This window comes from Phalacrocorax carbo, chromosome 1, assembly GCF_963921805.1.
Source record: "Phalacrocorax carbo chromosome 1, bPhaCar2.1, whole genome shotgun sequence".
Taxonomy (NCBI): Eukaryota; Metazoa; Chordata; class Aves; order Suliformes; family Phalacrocoracidae; genus Phalacrocorax; species Phalacrocorax carbo.
The window spans coordinates 206,564,993-206,587,219 of NC_087513.1; the positions used below are offsets into that span (position 1 = coordinate 206,564,993).

The 22,227-nt window shown below is 42.7% G+C and overlaps 1 protein-coding gene across 1 annotated transcript in view; it reads left to right on the forward strand.

The window, feature by feature from the left end:
• The first annotated feature begins 5,365 nt into the window (after nt 1–5,365).
• The window catches only part of SMCO4 (single-pass membrane protein with coiled-coil domains 4), a 28,836-nt gene continuing 11,974 nt past the window's right edge, over nt 5,366–22,227 (forward strand). The window contains exon 1 of the mRNA XM_064441376.1: nt 5,366–5,534. The gene's annotated coding sequence lies outside the window, so the exon portion shown is untranslated. The remainder of the gene's footprint in view (nt 5,535–22,227) is intronic.

Consider the following 22,227-nt stretch of genomic DNA (forward strand, 5'->3'; position numbering starts at 1 on the left):
GCTGAAAGTCATAGACCTGCATATTAAATTTTAAAACTAAAAGCTTTCTACACTTAAGTTTCTGCAAAACATTTTGTCCTCTAACGCTTAAGATAACTTCAACAGCAACAGAAGAAGTTGATGGCTGGTGTGAGAATCCTAAAGGAAGTGACAGGAGGTGTTTGCCAGTTAAGTATATTTTTATGTCAAGAGAAAAAATAGAAAATGTCAAACTATACCTAAAAGTAACTACAAATGTGTAAGCTAATAGAATTAATTTGCACTTGATTCTTTAAAAATCTCAGCTCTTCCTGTAAACAGTCAACTTCCTTCAAGCCCTAGAAGATCAATAGGACTTGAAAGCATTTCTTAACTTGCAGGAAGTTGCTCAGCACTACATCATGGTGTTTATAGTGCAGATTCTGAAAGTCTGGCTGGTATGACAGGTTCTTCAGAGAGAGAGACATCTTGAATCAGAAAATCTTTTCTCGAGCATACGTCTTCAGGGATTCACTGTAAGTCACATAACCATTAATACATTTATGATGACTGAATGTAAAAATGTTATACGTTGACATCAACTTTCAAAATGATTGTGATTTAGAGAGCTGCAGGTGTTGCTTTTGTAAATTTCATATAGTTCAGTGCCAAAAGAGAAGACAGTGTGAAAAATTATAAACGGATCCACTAAAGCATTTATATCAGTAGTCTGTAGTGAAGAAAGTCCATGACTTATCTTTCCACTTCTGTAACACATGGTACAGATGTAACTGTCTAATCTGACTTTTAGTCACAATATTTAGCTACCTGAGAGATAAAGTGTAATGTAACACTATACATTTCTCCTCCTTCCATCTTTCTCAGCTTTAGAATTGTAAGCCTTTGAAAGCAGATGACATACTCAATTATTATCAAGTAAATTTTTTATCTGTCATTTGATCACTTGTGACAGCAAATGAAATGTAAAAAGACTAAATGTGCACTACAGAATTAGCCTGCAAAATATAATAGTTATTGTAGTGTATCCAACACACAAAACATAAATTATCTGTCAGAAGTTTCTGAATAATATTTTTATGCTTTTCAGATAAGATTAGCCAAAGTTCTGGTGATGTCACATTTCTACAGAATCTTTCAGAATATTACACACCCTGTCCTGCTGATAACGGAATTCTGAAGTCCAAGAGGCCTGCTGGAAACTGGAGTTCTAGGGAAAAAGGATAGGGTCTTAGTGTGTTTCAGTCTTAGCTTCAAATGTTCTTAGATCAGAATTTCTCCTTGTGTAAATCAATGCAATTTCCCTAACTTCAGTGGAGCTATGCCAAGTTAATGGCAGCAGACGAAGCCAGTCTTTTGTTTTCTATCACAATTCACCAAACTACTTTCAGACAGTAATAACTAATGGTCACACTTGTTCTGAGTTAGCTGCTGAGCTAGAAAAGGCAGCATTTGTTATCCATCACCTGAGGTACCATTGTTACCAGCACAAAAAGTTTCTGGGCCTTATCTTTAAGTACTGAAATTACTCAGAGTTTGTCTTTGACTTCACTGGCATCAGAGAAGTCTCATAAGATGGAATTCACCTTGCCCTCCTTTCAATGTCTAAATCTGATCTACTTACATACTTTTTAAAGTCAGTAAAAGACGAACAGGCACTTCCATGGCACATCCCTCCCATCCAAAACTTGACAGATGAATATCACACAATAGCTTGAGTGTTTCAGGAGATTTCCATGCTAAATCTCTCTATTTAACATGAGAGAAGGAAGACCGTGATGGTGCGATTCAGGGGAGGTCCCACAGGAGTATGGTATGAACAGAGAATAAGAAAAACAAGAGCCCAGAGTAAATCTGAAGAAAGTGTGGATCCAAAAAAAAATCAAAGCAGGACAGAGGAGTTCTTAAAGGGTAAAAACAACAGCAAAATCCAGAGGTGGAACTGCACAGAGTTGGGAAGGATCTGCTGTAAGACAGCTGTGGCTCCAGCACCATTTGGAGAAAAAGAAGTCCAGAGCTGCTAGCGTCTGTGAAAATCACAAATCCAAGAGATTTGACAAGCAACATTTGTTTCTTATTATCAGGAAATATTTTGCCAGCTGGGAAAGGTATCATCTGGAAGGTTTTGCCACGGTAAGTTCTCAGGGAAAGAAAAAATTCTCTAGGGAAAGGCCCTTGTAGAGTATACATATATGCACCCATACCATTACATTTTGTATTTGATCTTGTAACTGCTATGCAGTTATTACACTTCAATTACTGTTTATGCGTAATTTTTTTCTCTCCATACACACACATAAGTAAAAACACGTGTTTATTAAAAGTCTAAGCTGCTACTGTCACAGAAGTAGGATACAACAAAAGGAAAAATACTGAATTTGGTAATAGCATTTCCCATCCTTTTACAGTGCTATGTATAACATCTATCAATTCTGAGCAGGTTTAGGGGGAGGTTACTGCACACTGATAGCTCAACCTGAAAAGACTATTTTTCTGGATTAAAAATAAAGTAATAAAGATTATAATATAATCCTGGCAGGATATTTTTACATCTACATCCAAAGGATGTGCAGGTTTACTAAAGAACAGTGCAATGTCTTAAAATGTGAGCCGAACCTTTTACTGAGCTGTACTGCAGACTCCACTGCTGCAATCAATACTCCAAACAGCCCTATTTTTCTTGGACAAAAAACATACATATATATCTGACATTTGAGGAAGCCAGGTGAATAAATCAATAGCTAAACAAAAATGTACTTAATCATATCTATTTTGGACAGATGCAGGGTGGAAAATCCTATACGGTCCACATACTGCCTTCTGCTTACAGCTTAGAAATGAATCTGTGTTTCCTAAATGACGACGTCCTGTTGCTAGAGCATTGCTGAGGCTAGAGCGATTACAGGGGCAATTAACTGTGTGTCAGCCAGCATTAGACAGATCTATTGCTCAAACTTAGTTTGTTGTTAGAGTACTTTAGCACAAATACATAACTTAATAACTTAACAACAAATTACGTACTTTATAACTGTAACAGCTTTACTGGAATACATAGGAAAGATTCACACATTTGCTTTAACCTTAAATCTACAGGGCTGAATTTTCTTACCTAGAGTCAGCCCAAGGAGGAATTTAATATATACACATACTTCATCTTTCCTTAATGATTTTAAGAGGTGGCGATTATTGAAGATTTCTCACGGTGTTGCAGGTGATCATTAAACATACATAACAGCCCTACTAAATTATTATAGATAACTCTAATGCCAAAAATTTCTATGTTCAAAGGTTTGTTTGTGCACAGAACAGTTGCTCTGCTTAAAGGTGATCCTTTACTTGACATTACCTCATAAAGCCCGTTGAGATAACCACAGTGCAAGAGATGTTTTAGAAAAACACAATTTTATTTCTTCTCTGCTTTAGCCCTAAGCGGTTCAGCATTATTTGAACATCAGCAACAGCACTTCTTTACAACTTCAAAGTCAGATTCTAATCTCAAATTGGCAGTGCACCTCAAGATTAAAAATCTGCCCGCTCTGGAAGAAATAGATGTTTTCAGCAGAAAGAAGACCAATAGGAGGTAACAACATGACAGTCTAATATCACTCAATTAGAAGGCATATTAAGGTTACACTAAGGTGCCTGACATGAACGCTGTTACATGAAAACATTTTAAGAAAGGCATGAGGAAAAGGACGATGCCATTAGGCTTGGGAAGAGTTTTGTAGTCGCTGCTAACCTGGAAGGATGGTGAGATTCCTCCCAGCTGACCTTTTCAGCAAAAAACCCTGTGTCAGGCGCTCTGCAACCATGAAGCCCAAGTAATGTCTTTTAGTTTTAAAATATGTAATCCTGAAAAGAAGAAAATGCAAATAGATGTCTGAGGTCTTTTATTTTCTACCAATTACAGCTACTGTCTGTTTAGGATCACGCTGAGAGGTCTCTTCTCCTCAGTAAGAGAGAAGAATATCTCTGTGATGGAGCCAGCCTAAACCATGGAAACTGGGAAGCAGCTACAGATGTTTTGGGGTCCTGCCGGTGCAGAGATAACAGCAGTTTGGGCTGGGGGCAACAGGGTTCCTCAGCAAACTCAGTCCTCCCACTGTTGCCAGTTAGCCCCTGTTCCAGGAGGATGTGGCGACTGCTCTCCATTTTCTTTTTTTAGGCCCATTATTGCAGAGTTTTATCAACTTAAGCAGCGCTTCTATCCTGCTGATACGCAAGAAAGCAAGTGCGGTTGTGAATCATAGAATAATTATTAAGGTTGGAAAAGGCCTCTAGGATTACTGAGTCCCACCGTCACCCCAACACTACCATGTCCCCTAAACCATGCCCTGAAGTGCCACATCTACATGGTTTTTGAACACCTCCAGGGATGGTAACTGCACCACCTCCCTGGGCAGCCTGTTCCAATGCCTGACCACTCTTTCGGTAAAGAAATAGTTCCTAATATCCAATCTAAACCTCCCCTGATGCAACTTGAGGCCATTTCTTCTCATCCTATTGCTTGTTACTAGGGAGAAGAGACCAAAACCCACCTCACTACAACCTCCTTTCAGGTAGTTGAGATTGATAAGGTCTCCCCTCAGCCTCCTCTTCTGTAGGCTAAACAACCCCAGTTCCCTCAGAAGACTTGTTCTCCACATCCTTCACCAGCTTCGTTGCTCTTCGCTGGACACGATCCAGCATCTCCATGTCCTTCTTTTTCTCAGGGGCCCAAAACTGAACACAGCACTCGAGGTGCGGCCTCACCAGTGCCGAGTACAGGGGCACCATCACCTCCCTGCTCCTGCTGGCCACACTATTCCTGACACGAGCCAGGATGCTGTTGGCCTTCTTGGCCACCTGGGCACACTGCTGGCTCATGTTCAGCAGCTGTCAGCCAGCACCCCCGCATCTTTTTTCTGCTGGGCAGCTTTCACCTGTTTTGGAATTCTCCTTTTTAATTCACTGATAAATGCAAAATGGCATGACTTGGAGTAATGCTTTCCGTGCGTTACGCAGTAACCATGTGAGGTTTTGCACTTGGAATGCCCAGGATTTCCACCCTTGCCTCTCTCGCCCCGTCCCACGGGCCTGTCCCCCACCGCCAGCCGGACACCTGACGGGCCCCAGGCGGGAGCGGGGTCGGGTGTACCGGGGGTTTCCCCTCAGGCGGGCGCTGAGGGGCGGCGGCGGTGCCGGCGACTCCCCGCTCCTCGTCCCTCAGCTTCCCGCCCTTGGGGCTGAGATCCCGCCGCAGCGGCAAGAGCTCGCCTCCCCTCAGGGGCGGCAGCGCCGCCGCGGCCGGCCGGACCGGGGCGAGGCTCGCGGGCAGCGGGTCCCTCGGCGTGCGGCAGAGGGCGCCCAGCGTTCCGCCAGAGCGGGGCCGGGAGGAGCCTCCGGCGCGGCGCGGCGCGGCGCGGCGCGGCGGGGCCGGGGAGGGAGCTGCCACGTCCTCTGCGCCGAGCGAAGCCAGCCCGCGCCTCGGCCCCACGTGTGGCGGAGCGGGGAAGTTGCCGGCGGCCGGCTCGGACTCTGCCCCTCTCCTCCCGCCGCTGCCCGTCCCTCGGGCTCGGGTGAGCGCAACTCCAAGTGACGGTGGGCCCGCTGTCCCGGGGGCCCGGCGGCGCGGTGGAGGCGTTGGGAAGGGGGCGGCGGGGAGCGCTGAGGCGCGCGGCTCGAGCCCGCGGTGTCCCCGAGGGGAGCAGCGGGGCGGCGGGCTCGGCTGCCGGGCGGGCCAACTTCCTGCGGACTTTCGCTCCGAGCGCTCCTTCCCGGGGCGGCGGGCGCGGCCCCGGGGGCCGGCGGCCGGGGCGCCGCGGTTAGAACCGGAAAGTTTTTAAAGCCGGTGTTGGGCAGCGGAGAGCTGGGAGGCGAGCTGGGCTTGGCGGCGGCGGGCAGGGGGGAGCCGGGCGGCGAGCGGGGCTCGGCGGCGGACGGGAGCCGCCGCCTCAGCGTGTGTGAGGGCGGCGGGCGGCCCGGGGCACCCTCCCGGCCTCCTTCGGTTCCGAGCCCTGAAACTGCCCCGCCTCGGGCGGGGGTCCCGCCGCGGAGGGGGCCCGGGGGCGGCCCGGGGGACGGGGGTCCCGCCGCTCCGGGCCGGGAGCTCACGTGTTGCCGCCGCGGTGGGGTTGGGTCGCAGCCCCTGAGAAGCAGGGCTGAGAGGCTGATGAGGGAGGTAACTCTTAAAGAGACGGGCAGAAGGCTTTCAGGTTTTGTGTTCTTGCCGGTTTTTTTCCCTTCTTAATTTCTGTTCCCCAGTCGCGACTACAGTTGTGCTGAGAAATGGCTGAGACCTGTGTTTAAGCAGCCTATTGAAAAAAAAAAAAAAAAAAGCTTAGGAAAGCATTAAAAGGTGACCGAGGGGGGAAAAGAAAAATCAAGATAATCCATTCTGAACGTAAAAATCTGGCTCTTCTCTCTCTCTCTCTCTTTTTTTTTTTTTAAGCACCGCACCTTTGTTTGTGCGTGTTTTGTCCCTGCGGTGTGCTGATGCGAGTTCGGTTCCTAGCTTTCAGTTCTCATTCTTGGGTACCTAAGAAAAAAAATTATTTATTTTCTGTTGTGTTTCTAAACTGGTTACGGTTCAAACCTTCTTTTTAAAGCAGTACAGAAAATAAATGTTCTTCTGTCACAGACATTTCCATTCCAGGGTCCCGATCCTGTGTGAAATTTGTATAAGATTTTTTTGTCAGTCAGTGTGGTCCCACCTGGAGCTGGGGTTTCCTGGGGTTTCCATGTTTCTCTCAATTTTGAAAATGTGATTGTCAGTTATTTTTAGCTTTGTTAAAATTTTCCTCCTTTAGATGAACCAGAAGTCCTGTAGGAATTCCCTGATGCCCTGTTAAAAAAAGTGAAATGAGTTTCTCATTAGTACATTTTTAATAACTTTTTGCTCTGCCTCTCTCTCTTAACTGCCTTTTAGTGGCCTATTTATAACATACAGATCTCCTACACTGAAGTTAAGAAAAAGCTGATTTTAGCCAGTTCTCAACCTTTGTAGGTAGAAATTCCACCTGGTCTTTGTTAGATAAATAAACTGCTCTTTGTCACAGCATTTTTAGCTGCTGCTTTTCGTCATGCTTTGTGGGAAGCTGAGAAGGAATATCTACCAACTGGAGTTTTGGGTGCAGCCTCTTTCTTTAGTGCTTCTTCCAGCGTGGACTTGCACAGGTCTCCTGTTCCTTGAGAGGGTTTTGGCCGAGCTGCTGACCACAGATGCGGGGTGATACGGAAGAGCATGGACAGCACTGGCAGGCATACAGAGACAAGCCATTTACAGAGCTGGACATCTTCAGATGCTGCCAGGGTGGACATCGGAAAACCCTCCTTCTAGGGAGCCCTTAGCACACTTAGCACCCTTTTGGGATGTGGTGACAGACCGATGGGACTGCTTTGTGTGAGACACAAGACACTTAGCAGTGTCGGCATGCCCACACCTCCTGTCTGTGAAACACCGCCTAGGCTTTGAAGCTGACCCGGAGTGTCAGACTTGCGTGGAAATTGCCCTGTGTGAGGTGACAACACCCAGTCGCACTCCTAGCTGACCACTGGTTCGTTGCTGCTTCTTTGGAGGGGTGTACAGTAACTGAGAGGGTGGACTGTTTCCTCTGTGGTTCCTGATATATCTGTATGCTAGCAGAATAATCTCTTTTTAAATTATTTTTAATCTAATCGTGTTTTTCCATGCATTAAATAGACAGTGAAATCCTTTTGCATATATATATGACACACATGCTGATTAGGTGATATGAGCTGGCTCATGGGACTATAGACTAAATCTTTTGGCCATGGCACTTAATGTAATGCAGTTTCCTTGTTCGATTTTGTTACAAATTTTCCTCCTCCATTCTCCTTCTCCCTTGACTATTTCTTTGAAGCCCAGCAAGGCTTGTCCCAGTGGTGTGTGCACTACCAAGAAGCAGTGGTATAGAGGAGCTGAAAGAATTTCTCCACGAAGAGTCACAGGAGACCTGCCCTGATTCAGCAGGTAGCACTGCTGTCATGGGGACTGCGCTCGGAGAGAGGCACATTGATCTTTTGCAGTGGTGTCAGGGTGTGAGGGAACTGAGCGCTAATTCTCTCCGCTGAGTTGGGCTGGGTTTTGCTTTTACTGTTACAGCTATGCCCCAGCTACTCCCAAAGCCGTCTGAGCCCTTCAAGAATGGATCTGGCATCTCTTGTTTCAACTACTTTGGTCCAGGTGCTCCAGAATAAAATGATCCCTGTCTCTGTACATGTGTCTCTCCACCATACACTGCAAGAAGCATCTCTGGGGGGGGATTGGTGTCCATAATATCCAGTAGCAATTTGTGTTGCATGCCAGTCTGGGTTTCTCTATTTTTTGAGTGATTATGGAAATCCTGTCATGCTTAGAGAAACGTCCCACAAAAAGATCTTGGCTGTTGTCTTCTCTGAAGACCCTGTAAGGTTGATTGCTGTACAGGGCCGCCAGAGCAACGGCAGTGGTGATCTGTAAGACCACAGGTTCTGTAACCAGGTGGCATTTTTTTCACGAGGTAAGAGATCCTGAGGGGTCTCCATGATTGTGCTGTTCTGTGTTGCTCACTTTTTGGTTTGGTGTTTTGGTTTTTTTTTTTTTAATTATTGCAGTATCAGCTTTCCAGTAAGTGCTCCTTAAAGCTGAGAAGTTACCTTCCTTTCTGCCCATTATGGGAAAGAGTTATGTTGACAGATGTGGGCTCTGTGAGGATTTGCTGAGCTCTTAATCCTGTTTGTGGCTAATAGGCCATGCTAATGTGGAAGGGCATCTCTTTCGGTATATAAAGGACTTAACTGCTTGCTACCTTAGGGAAATGTGCTGTTAAAATGCTGTAATTATCTTAGCTGTAGTGGCAGGTCAGGAGGTTGTCGATATAAAACTCTGCAACAGTGCAGGCCTCCTCCCCCTGCTTTTTTTTTCTTTTTTTTTGAGAGAGATTTTTACTTGTTAAGACAAACCCTAAAATAATTGCTGTAGGCAATAGAGGAAGCAGGCTTTGTATGTTGAATGTGGCAAACAGCCAGAGATCAGATACTTGTGAGCCCTTTAGGTACATGTGTATCTTGAGGGGATGAGAATGTGCGATAATATTCTCTTTGTTGTCTTTTGCCCTACCACTAGTTTAGTTTCAGGGTTTTTTTATCTTCTCCATCCTGCTCCATTTGATTTCTTGTATGCCGTTTTTCATTGCAAAGAAGTTAGTCACTTCTTTCGCTTTTTAAAATGCGAGCTCTGTGCTTTTCCATGTCAGTGTGACAAGAAGTTTCTGACCAATTTTGTCATTAGAAGTGTTGTAAAATTTCTCAAAGCGTAGGGCGTGCCCCAATTGAATTATTCTGTGTTAAAGTTGTGAAAGTATAAGCATAATTTTAAGTATATTAGCAACTTGGCAGAGGCTTCTCTGTCTAGTCCATCAGTATGGTGGTCAAAACTTAATCTAAATAAATGGTGCGCAGTGATAGGACTTTCCTCTGCAGTTTCATGCGAGTGTAGAAAACACCGCTTTCCACCTCGTATAATTAATGTATGCTGTTTAAGCAGCTATTTTATTAAAGATGGGGGCTACATTCTTGGGATCAAAGGACCTATGTTGTGCAGTTTGCTGGTGAGATTCTTTGGGGCTGAAAAGCTGAGCAAAGTAACTGCTTGCCTTCCTGTTTGCTAATCTGCAATATTAGACACATGCAAGATAGGGACCTTAGTTCCATGTTAACCAAGTGTTCGGTGGAGGATGTTAATAAAACCAGAAACTGGAGCTGCGTTCATAGTGATTTGTGACACTGACTTGCAGTACGCAAGAGACTTGATTTTTAGGTTTCTTTTGAGTGGAGGTTGCTAACAGTGCCAAAATACCTGTGTTTTCCGCTTTATATCGAGTACTATCTGTAACAGCTGCAAGGGAAGGCTGCTTCTGCGACCACAATGTATCCTCTCTCTAACTGGCTTATAAAAATGAGACGCAATAATAGGGAGACTCAGTGAAAGTGTCGGTCTTGAGGAATTCTTTCTTTTCTTTAAACAGTGGTAAAAATAATGCAGGGCTTTTCTCAGTGCTTTGCAGGTGCCTGTTGACTTCCTGAGGTGAAGGGACTTAGAAAAGGAGTCTGACTGCATGCAGAGTGGGTGCGTTCTGGCCCACTCAGGTGGGTATTGACTTTCTGCATTATGGCAGGAGGTCAGAGGAGGCGAGTGTACAAGGTTTTGTGAAATGGCCAGATGTGCGGTAGCAGGAATGCTGAAACTCATTATCAGACTTACCAATGCCTGCAAACCAGGCTAGAACCTGAACTCATGACTGGTGCCTTAAGCCTTAGTGCCAGCTAGCCTCTTATCTGCTCCCTTTCATTATTTTTATTTTATCTTGTTTGGATTGCCCATGTTCTCCATTAGACTTTTTCTAATGATCCTTTTCTTTACACTGTAGTTATCTGCATTTTTCTTTTCCTTTTTACCCCCGGCTGTTTTTTGTCAGTTTGTCTGATGTTCTTTTAATTGCATCATTAGATTTTTCTCCTTCTGTGCACCCCCCCCATGTTGTTTACATTTGTCCTTCCTTTACTCATCATCTTATATTTTTCCCCTTTCAACTCTTATCCTTAGAGGAACCAGTTTTACTCTTGGAGACCAGCCCTTTCTTATTGATTGCCAGCTGCTTTTATTGAAACTAATTTGCATTCTCTCCTCTTATTGTGCTAGACAGAGGACTAGTGATTTTGAAGTAAAGCTCTTTCCCCAAAGGCTTTGCTCAGAAATTGTCTCTGTATTTCACAAAAAGAGTGGAAAATAAAGAGCAGCATCAGTGCAAAAGCTGCTTCTGCCTAAACCAATGTGTTTCTGTCTTTGTCACATGAAAAGTTGAAACGTGGCCTGCCCTGCCGCAGGCACAAATGATTTCTCCAGGCTGAAACGAGCTGGTAGGATGGGGGGGACTGCAGCATGATGTGGCCTTACATTTACTTATGCCATTTTGATTGGGACTGTGTATTGCCTTGGTACTTTTGTTTGCAAGCACTTGTGTAACTGTGACTTTACTTTTTTTTTTTTTGGCCGTAGGCATCTCTAAAAAAATTTATTAAGAGTAAAGATATACTATGGTTAAAGAGTTGAAGAGCTGTGGCTGTGTGATGGTAAACTTGGAAAAAAAATAAATCGGAGCAGGTGGCTGGAGGGGCTTTTAATGCTTGAAGTACTATCTGCCTTCAGATGGGCTCTTAGATGAGGGTCTTTAATAAGGCTCCTTTAGCCTTATTTATTACTAAATATAAAACCCTTGTGTTCAGGCCATGTTGATTTTGGACTTCGTATCATGCTAGAGGTATGGATAAGCATGACTGGGTGTGCCAAACCTCAGGGTGTATATCTGTCTCCTTCTCAGACTGCCTTCTGTTTACAAATCGGTCTCGCTGCTGTTTCACCCCATGTTAGTTTGGTTTTGTTTGGAAACGAGCTCTCTGACCATGGTACAGTGCTTAGTATGACGCCTGGGGGTGAGGTATGTTGTATAAATCTGTTATTAAAACTCACTGAAGTGCTTTGCCTCTAAAATGTTTGCTCCTAGCATGGCTGCTTACTGGTAGTTAGATGTCAATAGCATCTTACACTTTATATAGCATCATTGTGTCATGAATTATCTTGTGCTTGACTTTGACACCCCATTAGAAGGGTAACAAAAATAAGGAATTGGTCAGGTGAAGCTGCAGGATACAGCTTTTAGTTCTAAAAATGCATAGTTTATGTTCATGGCTGTCACGGTACAAATAAGATCCAAGATCTCAGAGCCTTTTATTAGACCTTACTGGTGCCAGTATAAAATATGACTCGGAGCCTGCAGCTGTGGCACAAAAAGGCTCAGGGAATTCACTTGTAGTTGTTTGTTTTTGTGAACTTAGGTTTGCTTAGAAACTACCGCACTTACTGTGCCATCAACCCACTACACCTGCCATCACTGTGCAGCCAGTTCGGGTGGGAGAGCATACAATTCAGCATAGTTTAGGACAGAAACCGAAGGATAAACATCTGTCTTACGTGGCTTGAGGGGTTTAGATGGTGATGCTGCATAGCATCAGAAAAATTCAGGTTGACTGAATTGGTAACTGTTTAAAGGGGTGGCTTGTAGTTACATTGTTATAATCCGTGAAGTATGTTTGAAGGCTTGGAGACTTGGGGTTACTTGCGGTGAAGGATTTTAGCATGGAGGAAAGGGCTGCATGTCAGCTTCTTGCTTAAATGTTTGGGTTTGACAGCGTTATTCAGAAATCCTGATGCTGGTTCTTGCTGCTGAACTGAGATTCTTTCAAGCTGAAGAGCAAGCCTTAGCCAGTTTCCCTCCATTGTTTAAGCATATCCCGCAGTGGTAAGAGAAATATTTAACAGGATAGGAAACAGTGTCTGTAAAAGTAAGATTTGCTCTGGAATCTGATTGCCTGAACTATTTCTAAGTCTCTTTTCTAAAAGTTGAAGCTGACTTACTTCTTTCTGTTCATAATCTATTTAGCATATTAATTCATTGTACAGTAATCTCCAATAAACACGCTTTTGCTTTTTATTTTTTTGGGATTACATTATAGAATGGGAAGAGGAAGGGAAATATTTGTATAAAACCATTTTATTGTTTTTCCCATGTCTTCCAGTTATAGCACTGCCTTCCTGAGTGGGAGAAAGTGAGACCTTTCTGTTCTGTGTCCAAATGGAACAAAGTGCAGAAGCCAAGAGTTGAAGTAGGAGTGAGAATCCATTTGACTTTTCAAATCCTTGCCTTTCTTAATAACAGGATGGGTTATTATTATTGAACATGATGATTTTTTAGAAAAAGTAAGTTATTAAATTTAGCTTGTGCTTAAGGGGAAGCAAGGGGAGTTCCAAACATCCGAAGAAACCTGTAGGAATAAATCTTTGGAGCAAATTCAGTAACAAGCAGAAATATTCAAGTTGATCTGTATGTCTTAACATTGATCTCCTCCTGGACTAATTACGCCCCTCCTAACACAGATAGGGTGTAGCTGTACAGTGCCTTGCAGCATGACCTGCACTTCTCTGCCCACACTCTCAAATAATTAGACAGGAGTTGGATCTTCTCTGTAAGCCTTCTAGCTTTCTTATTTCAGAGCTGTGCTCAATTTAAAATGCAGTGCTGAGAGACTGGCCCTTTTTAGCTCAGGCACAGCACCAGTCTAACCAATCACTGCGGCTTTTGAACTGGAGCTGGTTTGCATCTAATATTTTCTGAACAGGTGTGAGGAAGATGGGGTCTGCCTGTGGTGTACCAGCCCATTGTGCCCCATGACGGGTTCTGGTAAATCAAAGCTGTTGACGGCTGGCCTAGCTGTTATTTCATGTTCCCTCCTCCTTTCTCTGTATATGTTCCTGAGATGCCCAGCTGCCTGTGGGAGGTTACTTGCAGCTGTGCTTTGTGGCTTTGAAAAACTTCTGTGGGGCTCAAACCATGACAGGGGGAGGGGTGTTTTTTTTGGTTGGTGTGGTTTTTGGAAGAAGGTACCTGTGTGCTGAGTGTTTACATTTTTAATATCATGATGTGTTTTCTTGGGAAAGATTGGTTTTCCAGTGCCTCTCACAACAGTGAAAAGAACCCACTGGCTCCTAAAGCTTATCTGTTTAATGCACTCCCTTGACCTTTTCAACCACTTCATGCTTTTGCAAGGATATAAACCTGGATATTTTACATATCCCATGTTGCTGAACTAAATGACAGTTTGGGAGTTTGAGAGGTACGAGCTTTGACGGTAAATGCATATTTTTTCCCATGTATAACTTTTATCTTTGTACTCTGTGCTGGGCACTCCTGAAGGAGAAATTCAGTGTGAAGAGAGGTCTTCTGACAGTTTTGGCCTTAGCAACCCTTAGAAGCACAGGAGATGAAGAATTAAAGGAAAGAGCTGCAGTGTGCAGAGTCTGAAGAATTGACATCAGTCCCTTTTTGGTATAATGTAAGGAAAGAGGTGACTGGTGGAAGAAATCTTTCTTGTGGTACTAGCAGAGAAGCACAGACAGTATTTGAGAGCCAGATAAAGCCCCACAAGCAGCAGAAGCGTATTTAGCTGCGGAAACTTTCCGGGCTGGGATCAGTGTTCTAAACCACAGTTTAACAGAGAGTCAACAAAATGTGTTTCTCAGGGGATGAAAAGACTTCCAGTTAGTGATTCCTCTTCATCTGCAAGCTTCAAATGTATTTGATAATCCCCATATAATGCAATTCAAAAGTATTTTTAAGCTTAACCTTACTATAATTAAAAAGAGGCATCATGGCAGGATATTGTACATTGCATGTTTGCTGAGCACCATATACTATCTGGACAAATGACTGAAAACTTTGCTATATGGCATTTATTTGCTGCTGTCTTTTGTGCCAAATTTTAGCTGTTGCTGGGTTTTGGTTTTTTTTTTTTTGTGAAATGAATGGGTATGAATTTTTCTCTGAATATTTTCATTCTGTGAATGTTCTTATTCATTGTGTGAAAGTAATATGATGCTGTGTTACTAAAAACAAAAACAATTTAGGTTGTAGGCATATATTGTAATGTCATTGGCTTTTTTTTCCCCTGTAAGAATTACAGTAGATGCTGATGGTTTGTTAAGCTTAAGGAGGGATAGAGTTGCTTTCTATTTGTGAATATATACATTCAAAATAAATACTATTTATGAAAGTTTATTTCAAGTTACCTACAGGAGAGTGAACATGCAAGGAGGGGGTATATAACGTTTTCTTTGGAACATACCTTTGCTAAATATATTTTTTAAAGGTTGCTAATCTGTTTCCTGCCTGGAAACCAAGGAAGTCAAAGAGAGAAGGAGATTATGGACATATCTGTTACTTCAATGCTGTGGCGTTTCTATGACTTCCATCTCCTACGCAGTTACAAGCTCTGCAGGAAAGGGATATGCAACTTGTATTGAAAACTTTCAGGTTTCCTGTTTCTCTGAGCAAGCTGGTTTCTGGCTGAGCCAGTTAACTTTTACTGCTGGGCCATCTCTCTGTGTTTTCCATTGCCCTGGGAAATTTGTGGTCTCTGCTGTTCCTGACCACCCTGGTTACGGACTGATCTCTTCCCTCCAGACTCACAATACTAGCAGTGTAGCGGCATCAGCTATGTGCAGGTCCCTGTGAATTCTGCTGTCAGTTGTATTTCTTGTAAATAAAGTGTTGCTGTTACAGAATTCCAGGGAGCCTTGAATATAAACGTATCAATTATGTGTCAACACAACAGCATCTGTCCTTGAAATTGGGTATCATTTATTTGGCATCAGCATAGCAAAGATTTGGCTGGCAGCCAGAGTAAAGTATTCCAGCAGAAACTGCTGCAACAGGAGCCATCTCTGAAGTAATTCTCTGAAATTCAGGTGCTCTAATGTAATCTCTTAATAAATTCTTAAGACATTAGGGACCTTAAGCAAAAGAGCTTTTCAGGTTCCACATTCTTGTCTACTTTTATTTCTTTTTCATGTCCATTTTTTTTTGTTCCTGCTCTCCGAAGAGATACACACAAAGTTCTGGGATGTATATATCTTGTGATTTAATATCCTTTTCTGGCTTTCCATTTCATATTGCAACACTTGTTTACATAATTCCAAATGAATGCAATCAGTGATGGCTTCTTTGGGGAAACTTTGCTTAACTGTGAAAGAGGCAAGGCTTTTGAATAGGAGAGGAAGGCATTAATCCCTTTTCTCCTAAAAGATGTGTACTTGTTTGGTTTTTTCCCTGTTTTTCTTTTTTTTTTTCCCCTAATTAACTTGGTCTCTCTAATCTTCCTCACTTTCTCTTAGACCTTATCTAAGTAAGTTTCACATTCCCAGAGATGCAAGTGAGTCAAAACAGTAATTTCAGGAAGTTAGAAAAGCCCCAAGTCTGTAAGACACCCTATTTGTCATGGGCATAATTGCCATGGTTCACTAAAAGGTACCTGTGGGAAATTGGAAATCAGATCACACTGGTTTTATGGATGATCCTTATCATACTTGAAGGAGGTAAAGAAGTAACTCTTCTGTTTCATGGTATATAGCTTGTCATAGTCAGCTGGTTGATTCTGATGTAAATAACTTTTTAAAAATTAGAACGGGAAGATCAGAGTTGGAAGGCAGAAGATATGGCAGAAAGACCTGGGGTCATGTACTGTATTCAAATGTTTCCCTCGAGTTTTCACTGACGAAGCTCCAAACAGTCCCCGTCCCTTCATCCAATTGAAGTTTTTCACTTGTGTGCTAAAGAAACTCCTTTCTAGGAAAGCGTTAAGAACAATAAAGAGATAAAAGTAGTTGGGAGAAAATATGCGTTGGATTTTCATTGCTGGAAGACAAGCTTGTAGAATAAAGATGAGCTGGGGTTTTTTAAGATTTTTGGTTTTGATGGATATTTTTTTCCCCTGAGGTTTGAAGTCCTGTGAAGTTCATTTTTCTCTCAGAGGGGAGAGAACAATGAAAGGGAGGGAGGTCTGTCATATTCTCTGCATTTCAAATGGGTTGGTTTCTGTTTGGGTAGAAAAGAAATAGTAAATTTGGATTAACTCTTAACTTCACACTCTCAAAAGAAATCACAACTCTGGAGTTAAGTAATGAAACCTCTTTAGGAAAATCAATGCTACCTTTATCCAAGCTCAATTTATTAAAGAGGTCAGTTTTGTTGCTGCCCTCGCATAGGTTGAATTTAATGATTAACCTCTCTGTGACTGTTCGTGTAACTTCTGGCTTTCCATCTGGTACTTTATATAAGCATAAGCCAAGATGATAACAGAATGCTGTAGTAGAGTAGTATGTGCTATTTGGGGAAAAATCTCTTTCCAAATCCTTTATGCAGTATGCATCAGCCCCAGTGAAACTGAGAGAAGCCCATTAAGAAATCCGATTAGCTGTCTGCTCTCTAGATGAGTTAAAATCTCTGTCCAGTGTGGTAATCAGTGATGTCGAACTGGTAGCTTATCTGGTAATAGTGCTGTCGCCTTCTATAGAGGCACCTTCTCTTGCAGTTCTGCCCAGCATGTGTATTCATTTCAGCCGCATGTAACATTGAGTGCCGAAGTGATACCCTGTAATAAATTTTAAAATCCTCTTCAGTGCTGAACCTGGCACTGTCCTGTTCGGTTGTGTTGCTCTTCCATTCAGGAGAGTTCCTTATGAGACCTAAGTGTGTCACGTAAGCAGTCGCATACAAGGGGAGGGAGAGTATGCGTTGTGTGAAAGCACCACTGGAAAGTGCAGCATTAGGTTCAAGGTTCAAAGCAAAGTATTGTCAAGTACTGGAAAGTGTGCTTACTTTAGCAGTAATCATCTCTGTAATTTTCTGCAGGTTAAAAAAAAATCATGTAATTCTGGGAAGTAAATATGAAAAAGATTTCAAAAGTAGCTTCAGTTAATGTAATAGCATGTAAAGCCTAAAGTGTTCTCCTGTTAAAATGGAGAATGTGAGGAAAAGGAATTCTAATGTTAGCAGTCTTTGGTGTATTTACCTCCATAAAATACAGATCTGCTGTGCGTGTCATATCTGTAGATGCTCACATCCATGGAGAGGCCTGGCTGAATCCTGTGGAGAACTGTAGTAGCAAATGAGGCAAGTTGTCAGATGGGAACTGAACTTACCATTATCTCTTGCCACACGTACATAGTCTGGTATCTTTTGAAGGTCTCCTCTGTAGGTAGTTGTTGCTTCCCATCAGTGTTTGCTCATCTTCCATCTTTCCTTTCACTTGAAAGAGGTGAGTTTTGACTGCAGCTGTCCCGATGGTTGGGTTTTTTTAAAGTGCTGTACACTTCTAGCTCTTGTGTTCCATCAAGTTACTGTGATCTTAGCCAGTGTTTTCTACCTTGTTTTGTATTTCATTCTAAACTTGCTATTCCGATGTATATTAATATTGCACCATTTCTGCCTAGAGGTTTATGAAAAAATTTGACCTGTTGCTAGCATCCCCAGCTGACTGAAACTTTAGCGTGCCCTCAGGGAAAGTGAGATGACACATATGGTACAGTAGATAAAAGGCTATGCTTCTCCCTTCCCTTTCTCAAAAATCCACTTTGTGGTTGGAGTTTCAAGGCTCAGTTAATTCACAAAAAAAAAAAAAAATCTCACTTCTTTGTTGGACAGAGGGGTAAGCAATGGTTGATGGCCTGTGTCATAGGAGGAGTAAGTAGATCTAGATATCTTCTTATTTCTGTAGCCCTTTGTAGGAAAAAGATGGTTCTCTGAGTCCTGCTGGAGGTGGTGTGTACTGTCCTCACCTCCAAATGCACAGAACATGCTATTTGATTCTCTTGGGTTTTGGAGAGCCCATGCTGAAGAGTATGGGTGTGTTACACTTGGCTTCATTTAGAATATTCGGGTTCTGGACTGGTTAGTAAGAGGCTCTGTTAAACCACTGCCTGGTTTGCTGTCCAGATACTTGGTTTATTTGCCTTTCTGTGTTGAACCTCCATCCCTTTTCTTAGTCTCCCCTCTTCTTCCCACTTCAATTCATGGCACTTTTTGAGGAAAATAACATTTTCCTTTTCCTTTACACTTGCACTAGAAATTCAAAGGACAAAATGCCCCTCCTTCACTCTTGAAGTGCTATCTTGCAATATTCTCAGATTAAACATTGGGGTCGCTGAATCCACTTCTGGCACCACAGCTCTTGTGTTGAGGAACAACAGCCTGTTTGGAGCAGTGTTTGCAAAACCATTTCATACATCTCACTATTACCAAGTCAGTACTGCAACCTTGTATAAGCCAGTCTCCATCCACTTAACTCCAGGACAACTTCAATGATTAATATTTATATAAAAGCTTTCATGTTTTCACAGTGAAATTGTCTTACTCTCAAAAGAAAAGGTGGCTTTTCCCCTGTTGACTCGGTGTGAAAAAGCTTGCAAAGGCTTTCAGCAGCACTGCATCTGAGACAAGCATCAGCAGAAAAATGAGGGTCGTCTCGAATTTGGTATTTCATTTTGTGAAATCGCCTACTCTGAGAGAAATAAAACATTTACATGTATATTAACCAATGTTTGCCAGCTCTTGGAATAAAGCCAGTTCTCTCAGGGCCAAACAAACGCTCTGAGTGAATGAGTAATAATCTGCTATTGTCACTCCTAATTTATGGATGGGTAGATAGAGCAATGTTTGCCATTTTAAGTTGTTCTATTCGCTTGAAAGACTAAAAATCACAATTAGCTATTGGCTTGGAGTATCTATAGCATGTCTGTTTATAGCTGATTTACTCAATATAGCTGTTGCAAAAGTTCAAATCCTTCTCACGTGATAACAAGTAATTGTGGAAGAGGATGAGAATGCATGAAGGTTACAGATGTTTTGGGACAGTAATTTGGAAGCTGCAGCCAGAGGCTGAAAAGATATATGGTGGCATCTCTTTTTAAATGATGCGCAAGGTCCCTGTGCCTCATTTATTTTCTGAGGAAACCTGTATCATCTCTCTCATGTTAATAGAAAGTTAAAAACCTGTGGATTCTCAAATTAATTGCTGTATTGAGCTTTTGTTGTAGATAGGTAAGTAAGAGGAGGGTGTAATACTGAGTACCTTACAATGCTTTCCTGTGTCTCTGAGCCTTTTCATTTGCTTATTTTTTTCAACAAGTGCAGTCAAAAACAGTTTGGAAAGCTTGGTTTTATGCATTTATGAGTGTGGTTTTCTCAGGAAGTTAACAGAAATCTTGGCAAGATCAGGCTGAATAAAAACAGCATCGAGACTTTCTTTTGTTGAGAAAGATGTGTGTTTTAATGGGAGTGCTTAAAATCCCACCCCTTTAAGGCCCATATTAAATGTTGCAGAGGGCAAATAGCACGGCATCCCTCTGTGGGGTCTGAGGTATTGAGAGCCACTCTTGAGATTAAATTTTCCTCATAATGTCCTGTGAAGTCTTCTCAGGTCTCCTGGCAGGTGGTGGTGGAGTGTGCTGTATCATACCTAAATGCATAGGTAGGAGATGGATGAGAAGCACAAACCTCGCTTGTCAGCCACTAAGTGTAAATAAACATGGTGCAGAGATGAGAACAATAATTGATGTCAGTCTTCTCCGATGGATTGACTCTTCCATCCGCTTCTTTTAGTCTTTTTTTTTTTCACTTCCACGCAGCTTTTCTTCCATGCAGTGGTTTCTTTCCTTTTGTTTCCCTTCCTCTCTTGCACACTAAGGGGGCTTTCCTGCTCTTTCTCTCTGGGCTTCATCATCTCTCTCACCTACTTGTGCTGCATCACAATTTTTTTCTTCTTTCTTTCCTTCCCCCCACTGCATTAAACTTCCTATCTGTGGTCTCGTTAAATGAAATAACAGCAAGAGCAGTTGGTGTTGATGTTGCAGATACCAGGATGTCCACAGCCCAGGGTGCGGGCATTAATATTCTGTCTGTAAGCTGTGGAATACAGACTCTGGAGAGACGCCTAAGGACATGATTCCTCAGCCCCTCTGAAAGGTCAGACGTAGGACTTAACTTCTGTACTGTGCAGCCTTAGCTGTCACTTGGTGTTCACAGGCACTTAGATAAGATTAAAAACTAATATATCCCTGGTTTGAGAGAAGGTCAAATAATACGTGATCCAAACCCTATGTCTACTGGATCATGGGCAGGCGCCTTTAAACACCCCTTTCCTGTACGCCCACAGTTCCCAAGCTGTCCTTGGGCCCAAACGCTGACTTGACTTCCATTGTTACCGGTTCAAGGTACAGCTTGATGTGGTTGGATTGCTGGGTGCCTGCTGCTGCATCGACAAGAGGCATCTACTGAATATGCCAGAACACATACTATCGAATTCAGCTGGTGTGAACGATGAAGCAAAATGAGTCATATTTTTAAGAGCTGGTCAGCAGCATCTTAATAAAAATGGGAGATGGGGGGAGAACCAACTGTACCACAAAACCAACAAAAAAACCCCCTAAAGACAAAAAAATCTCCCAAAGACCAAAAATAACCAACCAACCAACCCACACAGCTTGGAGCAGTGTTTCTTGAAATTGCTTTAAAATATGAAACTATTAAGATTAATCTGAATTAATCTACACAAAGTAAGAAAGATACCTGCTTAGATCTCAGCAGCAGCAGGTGCTTGCAGTATTATAAATAGAAAGCAATACAAATTGAGGTGCTTATTAAATTTGCCTTTATGATGCTTTGAAGAATTGCAGTGGAACAGAAAAGAAAAATTACCAAAGGCTCTGGCTTAGAAGGGTGACTGGAATAGCTGTGCTGCCAAAGGAAACGGAACATTAAATAGGATGAGTGATAGACTTGTTCAGAAAAGGTTATCTAACAGCGATTTGTCCCTAGCATGGAGAGACTGTCCAAGAGCTTTGGAGGAATGTGATTGAACAGGGGAGGGCTTAATTTCTTTGGACAGTTTTAATACAGTATTGAATTTTAATATATTTTCCAGGAGATTGTACTGTAGTCCTTTCTAGCACTTATGTTTCTTAGGTTTTCCCTTGTTTCCCTTTTCCCCTTCCCCCAGATGACAAAAGCTAATTCTGCAGGAAATGGTCACGTTTGGGAAATGGGCTTACGCAGAGATTTTGCTGCCTTTTTGGATAAGGCTTTTGGTGAGGATCCTGTGCATCATTCGGCATTTTCTAAAATTCTTGAAGCACTGTAGGGCCTCCGCAGAGAGGTGGCTGAGCAGAGCAGCTAACAAATCGTTGAGTAAACCGGATCAGAGCAGCAGGCTCAACTGGCAGAGACTATTAAAAATGAATCAAAACCTGCAGTGTTTTTTTCTGTAATGAGATACTCAAATTGATTTAATTTGGCAGGGAACATTCTAGGAAATCGTAGCGTGGGAAGATTGGTGCTTTGGGGAGCTGTGAATTGCCCTGCGTGAGATCCGAAATCCTACTTTTTAATGCAGTAAAACTCCAGCACACTTGCTGGTGGAGAGGAGGTCTGTGGTGGCACAGTGTCACTCCTGCACCCTTCTCATCTCACTTATTCTCTTGGAAAATGCCTGGCGAACAAATGGCTAAGGCATCTAGGTTAGAAACGGTGATGACACCCTTGCACACACTGAACAGGTAGAGTCCTTACCGCAGAGTGATGGGGGAAAGGGAATGTGCAGACAACAGGACTCCTGGCATCCATGCCCAGATCTCCCTGGCGTTGCATGTGTGGGCTTACGTAAGCTAAAGCGGCTTGTTTGCTACACCAACCATTTAATATATTTTACTTGTGGTTAGGAATTCAGTTGCATCTGTATGGAGTTGCTTGAAAAAGACGACATAGGCAGTGCACGAGCATGACTGCCCTTGGGAAAGTTTGGATCTGTTCAGTACGGAATGAAGCT